The sequence below is a fragment of the Ursus arctos genome, unplaced genomic scaffold (genome assembly GCF_023065955.2).
Source record: "Ursus arctos isolate Adak ecotype North America unplaced genomic scaffold, UrsArc2.0 scaffold_27, whole genome shotgun sequence".
Taxonomy (NCBI): domain Eukaryota; kingdom Metazoa; phylum Chordata; class Mammalia; order Carnivora; family Ursidae; genus Ursus; species Ursus arctos.
This window is the reverse complement of record NW_026622952.1, coordinates 34,659,901-34,673,246: the sequence shown is the minus strand read 5'-3', so window position 1 is coordinate 34,673,246 and position 13,346 is coordinate 34,659,901. Positions and strand designations below refer to the sequence as shown.

The following is a 13,346-nucleotide window of genomic DNA, read 5'->3' as shown; positions in this document are numbered from 1 at the left end:
GGATCACTGTTTCTACTCTTCCATTCTCCACCCCAGCCTCAGATGTAGCACACAGAACATAAAAACCAACATCCTTAGATCACAGCTAAAGGATTATGCTAACGCGGACTTGCAAATTTCGCACAATGTAGACTCGACCAGGAAGCAATAATGACAGCGAAAATTCACGAGGACTTTATGTATTCCTGGCATTGTGCTAAATATAAATGCCTTATTTTCAATCCTCGCAACTACCCTATAGATAGTTTTCATTCTTATTTTATAGGTGAGGCATCTCAACCCGAAAAAGAATAAGAAAGTAATGTGCTGAAGCTTACACTGCTACCAAGCAGTGGGGAACAATCCAGAAACCAGGAGAAGCTTTTTAAAACTATAATGATAAAAGTTTTAGTTATTAATGGCATGATAGTACAAACACGTGAGATCAGAGACAAACCAGAATTTTGGAAAATGACCCAAATAAAATCTATGGCCCTTATTTACCTTAGAAACTTCATTATTCTTCTAGCCCACCCAAAGTGAACACATGAATAGCCCCACAAGCCCTAGAGTCTATGCTTTTTGTCTCTTACATACTCAACTTTCCGCCAGAGCCAACCATCTAATTCTATAGACTTACATCTAAGGAATCAAATCTCACAACCCAGAGTATCAAATTGGAGGCAAGAGACCCATGGCTTTTGCACATTTCCCACTTTCTGTACTGACTACACCAAAGCAACTGACATTTTAAATTGATTTTAAAGTTATTTCTGAAAACCAGGAAGATGTTGTGATTAAATGTGATGAGTATGACTGGAAATCACGGAGCTTCTTCCCGTTTCCAACAATCCTATCGTAATGCTTCATTTTAAAAGAAGGAGAAAGAAGACGACAATAAAAGAAAAGTAAATTCCAGAAATCTGTAGACCGTGGAAGGATCACAAGACAGGCAGGTTTCAGAAGCTTGCCCTAAAAGTGAACTGTGCAACAGTAAAGCTATAATGAGCAAAATGGCATTTTACTAATGACTACCTTCCCTTTTCACCATTTTCTCTACTGTCTTCCCCAGAGCTCCTTCAGCAAGCCAATGAAGGGCAACTGTCAGCTTGCTTCTTCTAGGAATCTTTCCTTTCACCACCACTTCCACCTCCCTGAAAATCCTTCACCACCCTGCCTCATCTCAAAAGTCACCTTTAAAGAAATTGAGAAATCAGCTCCAGATAGATAAGGGATCAATAACAAAACATTTTTTTTTTGACTTTACTAAAGAATAGAGGAAAACAGAACCCCACATGCTGTTGGAACCATTTGTGATGACTAATAAATGGATTCTGTCATCAGAAACAAGATGACTGAATACAATGTATATATATATTTTTAAAACTCAAACTTTAACAACAATAAGAAGAAAATTAAGCAAAAGCCACCGGAAAAAAATTATAAGAAATATTCATGAAATATACTAGCTGAAGATACACATAATAAAAATACAGAAGGTCAATGCTAGATCCCCACAAGTAATTAAAAAATAAGCCAATAAGTTGCCATATGACCCAGCAATTCCACTTACCCAAGAAAAATGAAAACATATGTCCACATAATCACTTGTGCAGGAATGTTCATATTATTCACAGTAGCCAAGAAGCAGAAGTAATCCAAATAAACACCAAACACTAATGAGTGAAGAGATGAACTGTGGTATGTCTGTACAATGTAACATCATTCCACAGTAAAAAGGAAGTCCTGATACCTGCTACCATATGGATGAACCTTGAAAACACTGTGCTAAGTGTAAGAAGCCAATCACAAAGACCACATATTATAGGATTCCATTTATACAAAATGTCCACAATGGTCAAATCTAGAGACTGAAAATAAATTAGTTTTTGCTTGGGGCTTGTGGGCTGAGAGACGTGTGGGGAATGGGTAGGAACTGCTAATGAGTACAGAGTTTCTTTTGGGGGAGACAAAAATATTCTAAAATTAGATCGTGATCACGAGTATACAACTATGAGTACACTGAAACCCAGTGATTGTACATTTTAAATATAGGTAAATTGTATGGTATAGGAATTATTTCTCAATAAAGCTGTTAAATAAAAAGAAATAAATAAACCAGCAAATGGAAATAGAAAAGGTAGACCATCACATATGTACATGCATACACAGAGAAAAGAAATCACCTCCTAACAAAGATAACACTGAAAACCCTGGTACCATTATATATCGATTAAACTAGCAGAAAATAAATACAAATCATTAGAACTTGGTCAAGTGGCTGCCTCTTTCAGATTAACATCCCCAGTCTTTCCCGTGGTCTACAAGGCTCGCATGTTCCGTCTTCACGCCATTGCCTGGATCAATACTCTCACCTCTTCTCCCACCAGTGAAGATCCCAGACCTTCTCTGACATCAGGATCTTCACATCGACCCACCTAACTTAACTTCTTCACCACCTCTGCCAGCTGTTCCTTTTCAAGACTTTCCTTGAACAACGCCAGGGTTAGGGGAACCGAACCCCTGCACAGTCGAAAGTCAGCATTTAACTTCTGACTCCCCCCCAAATAGCCTACTGTTGACTGGAGGCCTTCCAAATACCGTGAACAGTCAATCAGCAGCTGTTCTGTATAGGTATTCTACAGCTGTGTTTTTACAGTAAAGTAAGCTAGAGAAAAGAAACTGTTACTTAGAAAATCATAAGGTAGAGAAAATACATTTACGGTACTGTACTATATTTATCAAAAACACCCCCCAAAACAACCAATGTATACGTGAACCTGGGTAGTTCAAGCCCGTGGTGCTCAAGGGTCAACTGTAAATGGAGGCATACAATCAGTAGACTTTCAAGGCTAGCTTCTTTTCCTTACCATATTGCTCTTAAAATTGATCCATTTCGTGAGTATCAGTAGCTTGTTTTCATGGATAAACCACAATTTATTGATCCATGCATTCACAGATAGACATTTAGGTGATTTCCAGGCTTGGGCTAGTAAGCATAAGGATCCTGTGAGTATCTCCACTCAAGTCTTTTTTTTTCCCCAAAGATTTTATTTATTTGAGAGAAAAAGAGAAAGAGCACAAGCAGGGGGAGTGGCAGAGGGAGAAAGAGACTCCCCACTGAGCCGGGAGCCAGATGTGGGGCTTGATCCCAGGATCCCAGGATCATGACTCGAGCTGAAGGCAGATACCCAACTGACTGAGCCACCCAGGCTCCCCCTACACTCAAGTCTTTATGTGGGGGTATATATATATGCTTTCATTTCTTTGGGTACATACCTACAAGTAGGACTGCTGGGTAGCAGTTTAAGTGTATGTTTAACTTGATAAGAAACCACTAAGCGGTTTTCCAAAGTGGTTGTACTACTTGGCATTCTGCAGGAATGTGTGAGGGTTCCATCTTCCAATGACCCCACCCCCCCCAGCACTGTTTTAGCAGCATCTCATAAATTTTTACCTATTTCCATTTTCATTTAGTTCAAAATGTTAAAAAATATTATCTGCTTACTTCTCTGACCAATGAATTATTAGGAAATAGACTAATAACTTCCAAGTATTTGGAAGTTTTTCCAGATAGGTCTGTTTTTGAGGTTTTGTTAAATTCCACTATAATCACGCTCCATTTGATTTCAGTCCCCTTAAAGGTACTGAGACTTCTGTTCATTGCTTCGAGTAAGTTCTCCTTGGGGAAACATGCCTACATTTGGAAATAATATTATTTTGCTGTTTTTAGATGGTGTGTTCTACAAATGTTCATTAGATCAGGTTCGTTGATGATATTGTTCAAAACTTCAACAACTGTGCTGATTTTCTGTCTGAATATTCCATTAATTATTGAGAGGACTCGTGATCTATCCAACTCTGTGACTCTGTCATTGTCCTTTCAGTTTTATTGGTCTCTCTTCAGGTATGAGGAGCTCTGGTTCTGTGTGTATACACCATCAGGGTTATGTGCATACATCTTTATGTTCTGTGATGAACTGACTTATTCGTTAGTATAAAACCCCTGGTAAAAATATCCTTGTTCTAAAGTTCACTTTGATATTACTACGGCAACTGCAACTTTCTTTGCATTTGTATTTTCATGGTAGACCTTCTGGATCTTCACATTTCAAATAGCTCTGTGGCAGCCATCATAAAGTTGGGTCTTAGTTCAACCATTCTGATAATTTCTGCCTTTTAACTGGAGCATGTACACGATTTATATTTGGTGTAATTATTGGTATAGTTGGGTTTAAATTTACTGTCTTTATATTTGTCTTCCTCACATATATTCGTTTTCTGTCTCCCTCTCGTCCTGCCTCCTTTTGGATTAGCTACATTTTTTATGATTCCATTTTATCTCCATTATTTAGTAATACCTCTAATATCTCTATATTTTCTCAGCGGTTTCTCAGGGCAGAGATCAGTAAATGACAGCTTGTGGGTCAAAGACACCTTGCGGCCAAATTTTTTATGGCTCATGAGTTAAGAGTGGTTTTCATGTTTTTAATAATTTTCAAAAAAACTGAAAAGAAAAATCTATGGCACAGACTGTTTTCCACAGTGGTTGCACCATTTTCCATCCCCACCAGCAATGCATAAGAGTTCCAATTTCTCCATAACCTCACCAATACTTGTTATTTTCCCCTTTAAAAACAAAAACAAAAACTTCCTAATGGGTATGAGGTGATATCTCATTGTGGCTTTGATTTGCATTTCCCTAATGACTAGTGATGTCTGTCATCTCTTCATAAGCTTATGGGACATGTGCATATCTTCTTTGGAGAAATGTCTGTTAAAGTGCCTTGCGCATTTTTGAAGTGGGTTGTTTTTTGCCTTCAATTTTGAAAGATATTTTCACTAGGTATAGCCATCTAGGTTGACATTTTTTTGTTCGGTACTCTTAAGATCTCAGTCCACTGCCTTGTAGATTGCAGTTTCTGATGAGAAGTCTGTTGTAACAATCTTTGTTCCACTGTATGTAATTGTCTAATTTCTATGGCTGCTTTAAGATTTTTTTTTTAATCACTGATTTTCAGCAATTTAATTATGATATGCCTTGGTGTGATCTCTGCTTTTAGTCTGCTCTGGAGTGTCCTGTCCTCCTGCACCTATGGATTTAGAGTTTTAATTTCTTCAAATACTTTTTGTGATGTCTTCCTCCTTGCTCTTTTGTGGGGACTCTACCATATATATTAGATCATTTAATACTTTGCTAGAGGACACTGATGCACTATTAAATTTTTCTCGGGCTTTCTTCATCTGTGTAATTCATTTTGGACAGTTTCTATTCCTATGTCTTCAAATTCACTGATCTTCTTATTCAGCATATAGGTTGTTCTCAACCAGTGTATTTTAAATTTCTGATATTATATATTTAATCTGTAAAACTTCCATTTTGATCTTTTTTATATCTTTCTCTCCTCATCATGTTTGTCTGCTAATTAAATAATAGCTGTCACTTCTTGTTTTTGTTACCAGTCGTATTTTCTTGCTTCTTTGAATGCTTGGCAATTTTTAACAGCTTTATTGATGTATAGCTGGTATATAATAAAATGAGTATGCTTTAACTATACAATTTGATAAGTGCTGACATATGTATATACCCACAAAACCACCAACATAATCAAGATAAAGAATATACCCATCATTCCCCTGAAAGCTTCCTCATGCCCGTTGGAGATCCCTTCCTTCTGCCTCTCCTCCCTACTCTCTTTCCTGAACACGCATGGAAATTTTTTACTAGATGTTGGCCATTGTGAATTTTACATCGTTGGTGCTGAATTTTGATGCATTCTTTTAAAGAGTGCTGGACCTTCCTCTAGCCCACAGTTAAATTGTTTTAAATAAATGTGATCCATTCAAGCTTTGTTCATAATTTTGCTTACAGCAGTTCCAGAGCAGCCTTTAGCCTTAGACTAACATGGTCCCACTACTGAGGTCTCTCTACTGCCCCATAACTTATGAGGTCTCTCCATTCTGGCTCGTAGATGGAAATGATTCCTAGTCCTATGAGCTCTGAGAATTGTTTATCCTACTGCTTTCTTTCCTCTTCCTTGTCATATTTTATACCATGTTTACTCAGCCAAAAATTTGAGGAGATTGCATTAGTAATCTCCAGAGCTTTCTCTTGTTCCCTCTCTTTCTGTAGCTCCCTCCTCTCCAGGATTCCCACAAATTACAGACACTTCCACTTCACTGAACTTTATTCTTCTGACTCTTCAGTTCAGGCACACAAGTAGACTATGTTCGAGTCCTTCTCCCTGCACTGGAGATGGTGTGATCTCGCAGCTTAACTCCTCTGCTTCCCTTTGGTAAGAGATTACAGTGTTCAACTGCCTGTTACCCAATGTCTGAAAGCAGTTGTTTTATAGATTTTGTCCTATTCTTTAATTGTCTGCTGTTGGAAGACAATTCCTATAGCAGATAACCCTTCCTGGACTGCAACAAGCCATTTCAAGCTTTTAAAAAGATATTTGTGTGATTCCGATAGCCTGCATTTTAGGCAAAATCTCTCCTTGTTGGACCTATTTCAACAGTCTGCCTATTTTTTTCTCTAAAGGCACAACATCTAAATCTGGGATCCAACTGGGGACTTCGTCGATGGCAGTTTCTACAGCGCCGAAACGTTCCTCCTGCTGCTGGCACTTAAGGTTCGCTATCCAGACTGCATCACCCTGATCTGGAGCAACCATGAAAGCCGCCGGATCACCCAGGTCTATGGCTTCTACGACGAGTGTCTGAGTAAATATGGCTCAGTAACCATGTGGCGCTACTGCACTGAGATCTTTGATTACCTCAGCCTGTCGGCCATCATTGATGGCAAGATCTTCTGCATGCATGGGGGTCTCTCCCCATCTATCTACACCTTGCATCAGATCCGGACGATTGATGGAAAGCAAGAGGTGCCCCATGATGGGCCCATGTGTGACGTGCTCTGGTCTTACCATGAAGACACAACAGGCTGGGGCGTGAGCCCCCATGAAGCTGGCTACCTGTTCAGCAGTGACACAGTGGCCCAGTTCAATGCGGCCAACGACAGTGATATGATCTGCCGTGCCCACCAACTGGTGATGGAACGTTACCAGTGGCACTTCAATGAGACTGCTCACTGTGTGGTCGGCACCCAACTATTGCTACCGCTGTGGGAATATGGCAACCATCTTGGAGCTGGATGAGCATCTCCAGAAAGATTTCATCATCTTCGAGGCTGCTCCCTAAGAGACCCAGGGCATCCCCTCTAAGAAGCCGATTACTTCCTGTGATCCCTCCAGCTCCTGCCCCATCCGGGCTTTCTGGCCCTTGGACCACTGTGACTCTGCCCTCTCCTCCAGACGGTGGCTGGGCATCGGGGGACTGTCTCAGCTCTGCTCTCCCCTCCAGAGAGGGCACTACAAGGGTAAGGACTTTCTCTGGAGAGGCTCAGAGCCTCAGCTCCATACTCCTCTCCTTTCTCCCTACTTGTACCATAGAGTTTCCAATAATTTTTTGGATTTCTTTTTTCCTTTTTTTTTTTTTTTGTTTGTTTTTAGATAAAAAATTTTGAGAGGAAAAAAAGAAAAATCCCAATAAAAGGAGAAAAATGGGGGGAAAAAACGGATATGCCATTCCAGATCTTGAAGGAGCTCTCTCAGATTCTGGTTCTCTGACAAAGTAGAAGCTGATAGTACTGTGTTTACCACCCTCAACTCTAGAAATGAATGTGCACACGAAAATGCTGAAGATTACAAAATACATACAATATAGCTATTTTTTTTCACTACTTCATTGTTATGGCCTCACAAGACCGATTCTTTCAAAATTTAATGCGAACACTATAAGTCAATGAATTTGTTGTGTATGTATCAAGGAAAAGTATCAGAATATAAGTATTGGTTTGAATGTACTCATTATAATATCTTTATCACATATAGTTCCACAAAGCTTAATTCCCATGGCCTTTCAAAAATGAGAGAAAGAGTTTTTTACACTTTACAGAATCATTTAAAATTGATCATTTGAGGGACGCCTGGGTGGCTCAGTTGGTTAAGTATCTGCCTTCAGCTCAGGTCATGATCCCAGGGTCCTGGGACTGAGTCCTGCATTGGGCTCCTTGCTCAGCGGGAAGCCTGCTTCTCCCTCTGCCTCTGCCGGCTGCTCCCCCTAATTGTGCTCTCTCTGTCTCTTTCTCTCTGACAAATAAATAAAATCTTTAAAAAATAAAATAAAATTGATCATTTGTGAATTCCTATTTTCCTGTCTGCTTTAGACTGTATATTTTCCCAAAAGAAGTTAATTGCATTTAATTTTATAAATTGCCATCAGCATTATGGATATAAGGACATTTATGAATGAAGATGGAGAAGACTGAAAATCATGGCCAGAGAAACTGATATGGTAATTTATCTAGGCAAGGAGAAACTAAACATCTCCTCCCCGACAACACAGTGTCAATGAAGGATTTCTTTTCAAGTACATATTATTTAGCTTGCAGGATGGTCCCCTTCGAAATTAGAAAAGGAGACCAAAATCATTAGAGAGAAAGAAAGAAAGAAAATATTATGAAATCAAAATAAATGTGATTAAGTGTTACAGAGTCACTTTACTCGGGGTCTGAATATGGTTTTTAAAAAAAGCACTTCTGTACCATGAATTTTAATTATTTCAAGTTACTAGCACATCATAATGGAGACAACCCTAGTTCTTGCACTAAATAGAGTCCTTCTCTCCTTTTCTCTTTCAGTCTTGCTCTCTCTCTCTCTTTTTAAGCGAGTATGAATCAAGTCAAACCATTCTTCATTTCACTCAAGATTCAGGAAGACCGGTGTACTACTTCATAACCCAATACCAACTACAATAGAAATTCATTTCTGAACATCCTAAAGGAATAAGAGCTTATCTAATACACAGTTTGGTGCTGCGGGTTAGTACTGCTCTATCTCCTTCGGCATGCCGAAATCAGGTAAGTCACAGATGGACGAACTTAGGACATATGCTAAGTTTCAAATGTAGTGTGAGTATAAGGACACCTCTCATGTCAAGTCAAGAGACAAGCCTTCATGGCAGCCATTTACATTCTCAGAAGGCACAGTTCTTTTCATTTGAAGCACACTGCTAGGATTTTTGTGTTAGTTACATCATTGGTTAAAGTGTCATAATTTGATGTGCACATAAGTTAACTCTATTCACTGTGACAAACTAAACCATAATTGAACCGCCATTCCTTTAAATCTATGCACAGGACTGCAAATAGGTGAGATTACAGTTGACTTTTCCAAGTCTCTCACCATTGCTAAAAATAATTCAAAGTAAATTCATATTAACAATGTGTGAGTAAATATATTTGAGAACAAAGATAGTACATTGTTATTAATAGCAGTGCTCACCAACCAGCCATGTACTTGGAGTAGAGTACAAATAATTTAACCAAAGGGGCCTTATTATTTTTCTTTTTCTTTTTTTTTTTTTTTACAAAATTAAAAGTTGGATCACAGCATAGGTTATGGTGCTCAATAAATTTCTCAAATGCATTTGTATTTCTAAGGATTTTCTTTTATACTTTCAACATTTTATTTCACTTTTGTAAACAATAGTAATAATTTAAAATTCACCAACTATTTTCTCCACCAAATCTCACCTGTATGTAATTTGGAGTGTAAATTTTTTTTTAAATTTTTATGTTTAAATTTTATTTTATAATTATTATTACGTTGAGTTCCACGTAGTTAACATACAGTGTTGTATTACTTCCAGGTGTACATATAGTGATCCAACAGTTCCATATACTACTCAGCGCTCATCAAGATAGGTGGATTCTTAATCCCCGTTCACCTATTTCACCCCTCCCCACAATGACCTCCCCTCCAGTAACCTTCAGTTTGTTCTCTGTAGTTAAGACTCAGTTTTATTGTCTCCTTTTTTTCTTTGTTTCTTTCTTAAATTCCACCTATAAGTGAAATATGGTATTTGTCTTTGTCTGAATGGCTCATTTTGCTTAGCATAATGCCTTCTAGATCCATCCATGTTGTTCAAATGGCAAGATTTGTGCATTTTAATGGCTAAATAATATTCCATTACACACACACACACACACACACACACACACATCTTCTTTTATAAGCATTTCTCTTTTTTTTTAATTTATTTATTTATGTGACAGAGAGACAGCCAGCGAGAGAGGGAACACAACAGGCGAGTGAGAGAGGAAGAAGCAGGCTCCCAGCAGAGGAGCCTGATGTGGGACTCGATCCCAGAACGCCGGGATCACACCCTGAGCTGAAGGCAGACGCTTTAACGACTGCGCTACCCAGGCGCCCCCATCTTCTTTATCCATTCATTATTGATGGCTACTTGGGCTGCTTCCATAGATTAGCTATTGTAAATAGTGCTGCAGTAAAATAGGGGTACATATATCTCTTCAAATTATTGTTTTCATACTCTTTGGCTATATACCGAGTAGTGTAATTCCTGGGTTGTAGGGTAGATATTCATTCATTCATTCATTCATTCATTCATTCATTTATAGCTTTGAGGCCTCTTTTCATAAAAAGCTGGCATGCATATACATAAACAACCTAAAATTCACCACATATTTACTTCAGTTTTTAGCTTGACCTTCTGGTAAGTCTTTAGATTCACTGATTTTGGCTGCTATGTAAGGAGACCCTCCCTTGTCTGGGTGATTTAAAGGCATAGTTCATTGATGAGCATCTCTTATTTTTCCTTTATTGGCAGTAGGGCTTACGCTTAGTATCAATGCTGCTTCTCATTTTGCCATTTTGGATTCAAACCCACCTCTGTCCTAGCCGCCGCTGAAAGCAGACTTTGGGAGACAGTGAAAAACTTACTTTACTGGAGGCTCCATATGTTTCATGGCTTGCAAAACATCACAGCCTGCAAGTCCTGCAGCGGCAAAGGTCAGTCCAACTGCTACCACTGCACTGGCCAGGGCTCTGGCTCAGCTCCCCGGCCTCCGCCGAGCGCGCGGTTCATTCCAGCCCAAGGGCCGCAGCCGCCGATTCCACACCTCTACCAGGCAGCGAGGCGGCCACCACCAGCAGGCACAGAACCTATTTTTCATCTTTTGAGGAGCCTCATACTGTCTTTCCCAGCGGCTGCTCCAGTTTGCATGCCCACCACACGGTCGCCAACATTGGTTTCTCGAGTTTTTGATTTCCGCCATTCTGACAGGTGTGAGGTGCTATCTCACTGTCGTCTGATTTGCATTTCCCTGACGATCAGTGATGCTGAGCATCTTTTCATATATCTGTTGGCCATCTGCATGTCTTTGGAGAAATGTTTGTTCATGTCTTCTGCCCATTTTTAAATTGGTTTGGTTTTTAGTGTTGAGTTGTAGAAGTTCTTTTTTTTTTTAAGATTTATTTATTTCAGAGAGAGAGAGAGATTATGCATGCATGTAAGGGAGAAGGAGAGGAGAAGCAGACTCCCCGCTAGCATGGGGCCCGACGTGGGGCTTGATCTCATGACCCCGAGGTTACGACCTGAGTCAAAATCAAGAGCGGGATGCTCAACCGAGCTACCCAGGCACCGGGAGTTGTATAAGTTCTTTATATATTTTGGACTAACTCTTTATCAGATATGTCATTTGTAAATATCTTCTCCCATTCAGTAGGTTGTCTTTTAGTTTCATTTGCTGTTTCCTTTGCTGTGCAGAAGCTTTTCATTTTGAAGAAGTCCCAATGTTCATTTTTGCTTTTGTTTCCCTTGCCCCAGGAGACATATCTAAAAAAAAGTTACTATGGCTGATGTCATAGAGGTTACTGCTTATGTTCTCTTCTAGGGTTTTTATGGTTTCAAGTCTCACATCCATATCTAATTCATTTTGAGTTTATTTTTGTGTATGCTGTAAGAAAGTGGTCCAGTTTTCCCGACATCGCTTGTTGAAGAGACTGTCTTTTTCCCTTTGCATATTCTTGCCTCGTTTGTTGTAGATTAATTGATCACATAATTGTGGGTTTATTTCTGAGCTTTCTATTCTGTTCCATTGATCCATGTGCCTATTTTTGTGCCAGTATCATACTGTTTTGATTACTACAACTTTGTAATATAACTTGAAGTCTGGAATTGTGACTGAATTGAATTAAATGTGTAGATTGCTTTGGGTAGGACAGACATTTTAACGATATTTGTTCTTCCAGTCTATGCACGTGGAATGTCTTTCCATTTCTTTGTTTCATCTTCAATTTATTTCATCAATGTTTTATAGTTTTCAGAATACAGGTCTTTCACCTATTTGGTTAAGTTTATTCCCAGGTATTTTATTTTTTTGGGTGCAATGGTAAATGGGGTTGATTCCTTAATTTCTCTTTCTACTGCTTCATTATTAGTGTACAGAAATGCAATAGATTTCTGTATATTGATTTTGTATCCTGAGACCTCATTGATTTCCCTTATGAGTTCTAGCAGTTTCTTGGTGAAGTCTTTAGGGTTTTCTATATGTAGTATTACGTGATCTGCAAATAGTGAAAGTCTGACTTCTTCCTCAGCAGTTGGATGACTTTTATTTCTGTTTGTTGTCTAATTGTTATGGCTGGGACTTCCAGTACTATGGTGAATAAAAGTGATGAGAATAGACACTCATGTCTTGTTCCTGACCTTAGGTGAAAGCTCTCAGTTTTTCACCATTAAGTATGATGTCAGGTGTGGGTTTTCCATATATAGCCTTTCTTGTGTTGAGGTATGTTTCCTCTAAACCCACTTTGTTGAGAGTTTTTATCATGAATGTTTGTATGGAGTATGAATTTTATAAATATCAGCTGAATTTAAGTTTTAGTTTGTATGAGAATTCCACTCCCTTCCCTACCCCAAGAAGGCTATGGTCTAAGTATCTATTATGAATAAATGAAATAGGTTTTTCCCCAATTTACTGAGAAATAATGGACTTCACTGTAAAAATAATAAATTTTACAGTAAAAAGTTTTTACATTCCTCTTCCTAAGAAATATTTTCTCATGCAATTAAATACCACCTCTAAAAGTTATGAGTATGTTAATAAAAAGCATTAGCATATTTATTTTACCATTTCAAAAATGAGAAATAAGCTGCCAAGAAGTACTATTATCCCATTTGACCAAGGGGGAAAAGAAAACCCAATTATCACCAATACCTATGATCACACTATAAAACAGATGTTTTAGACAGATGAATACCTAGTTCCTCAAGCTAGCTCTAACTCAGTAAAACAAATGACAGACATCTACTAATACTGTTATATCAAAATAATGAAAATGAAGTTAGATTTGGCTACGCCTGAAAAATTGTTAAAGACCAAAAACGCAGGTAGGTACTCGAGACACCAAAGCAATGAAGAGTTATTATTTCTGGGCATTAATTTATGAAAAGGACTAGACAACACAGGGATTTCAACAGGGTAGGCAAGCCAAGAA

General features: G+C 38.6%; 1 protein-coding gene and 2 pseudogenes across 6 annotated transcripts in view; 1 reads left to right on the top strand and 2 right to left on the bottom strand.

Annotated features, from left to right (window-relative positions):
- The window catches only part of WWC2 (WW and C2 domain containing 2), a 201,601-nt gene that overhangs the window by 74,018 nt on the left and 114,237 nt on the right, over positions 1-13,346 (bottom strand). The gene's annotated exons all lie outside the window — the stretch shown is intronic.
- Positions 3,242-10,894, bottom strand: LOC125283687 (mitochondrial import inner membrane translocase subunit TIM14-like; annotated as a pseudogene).
- On the top strand, positions 6,546-7,182 carry LOC113261994 (serine/threonine-protein phosphatase 4 catalytic subunit-like; annotated as a pseudogene).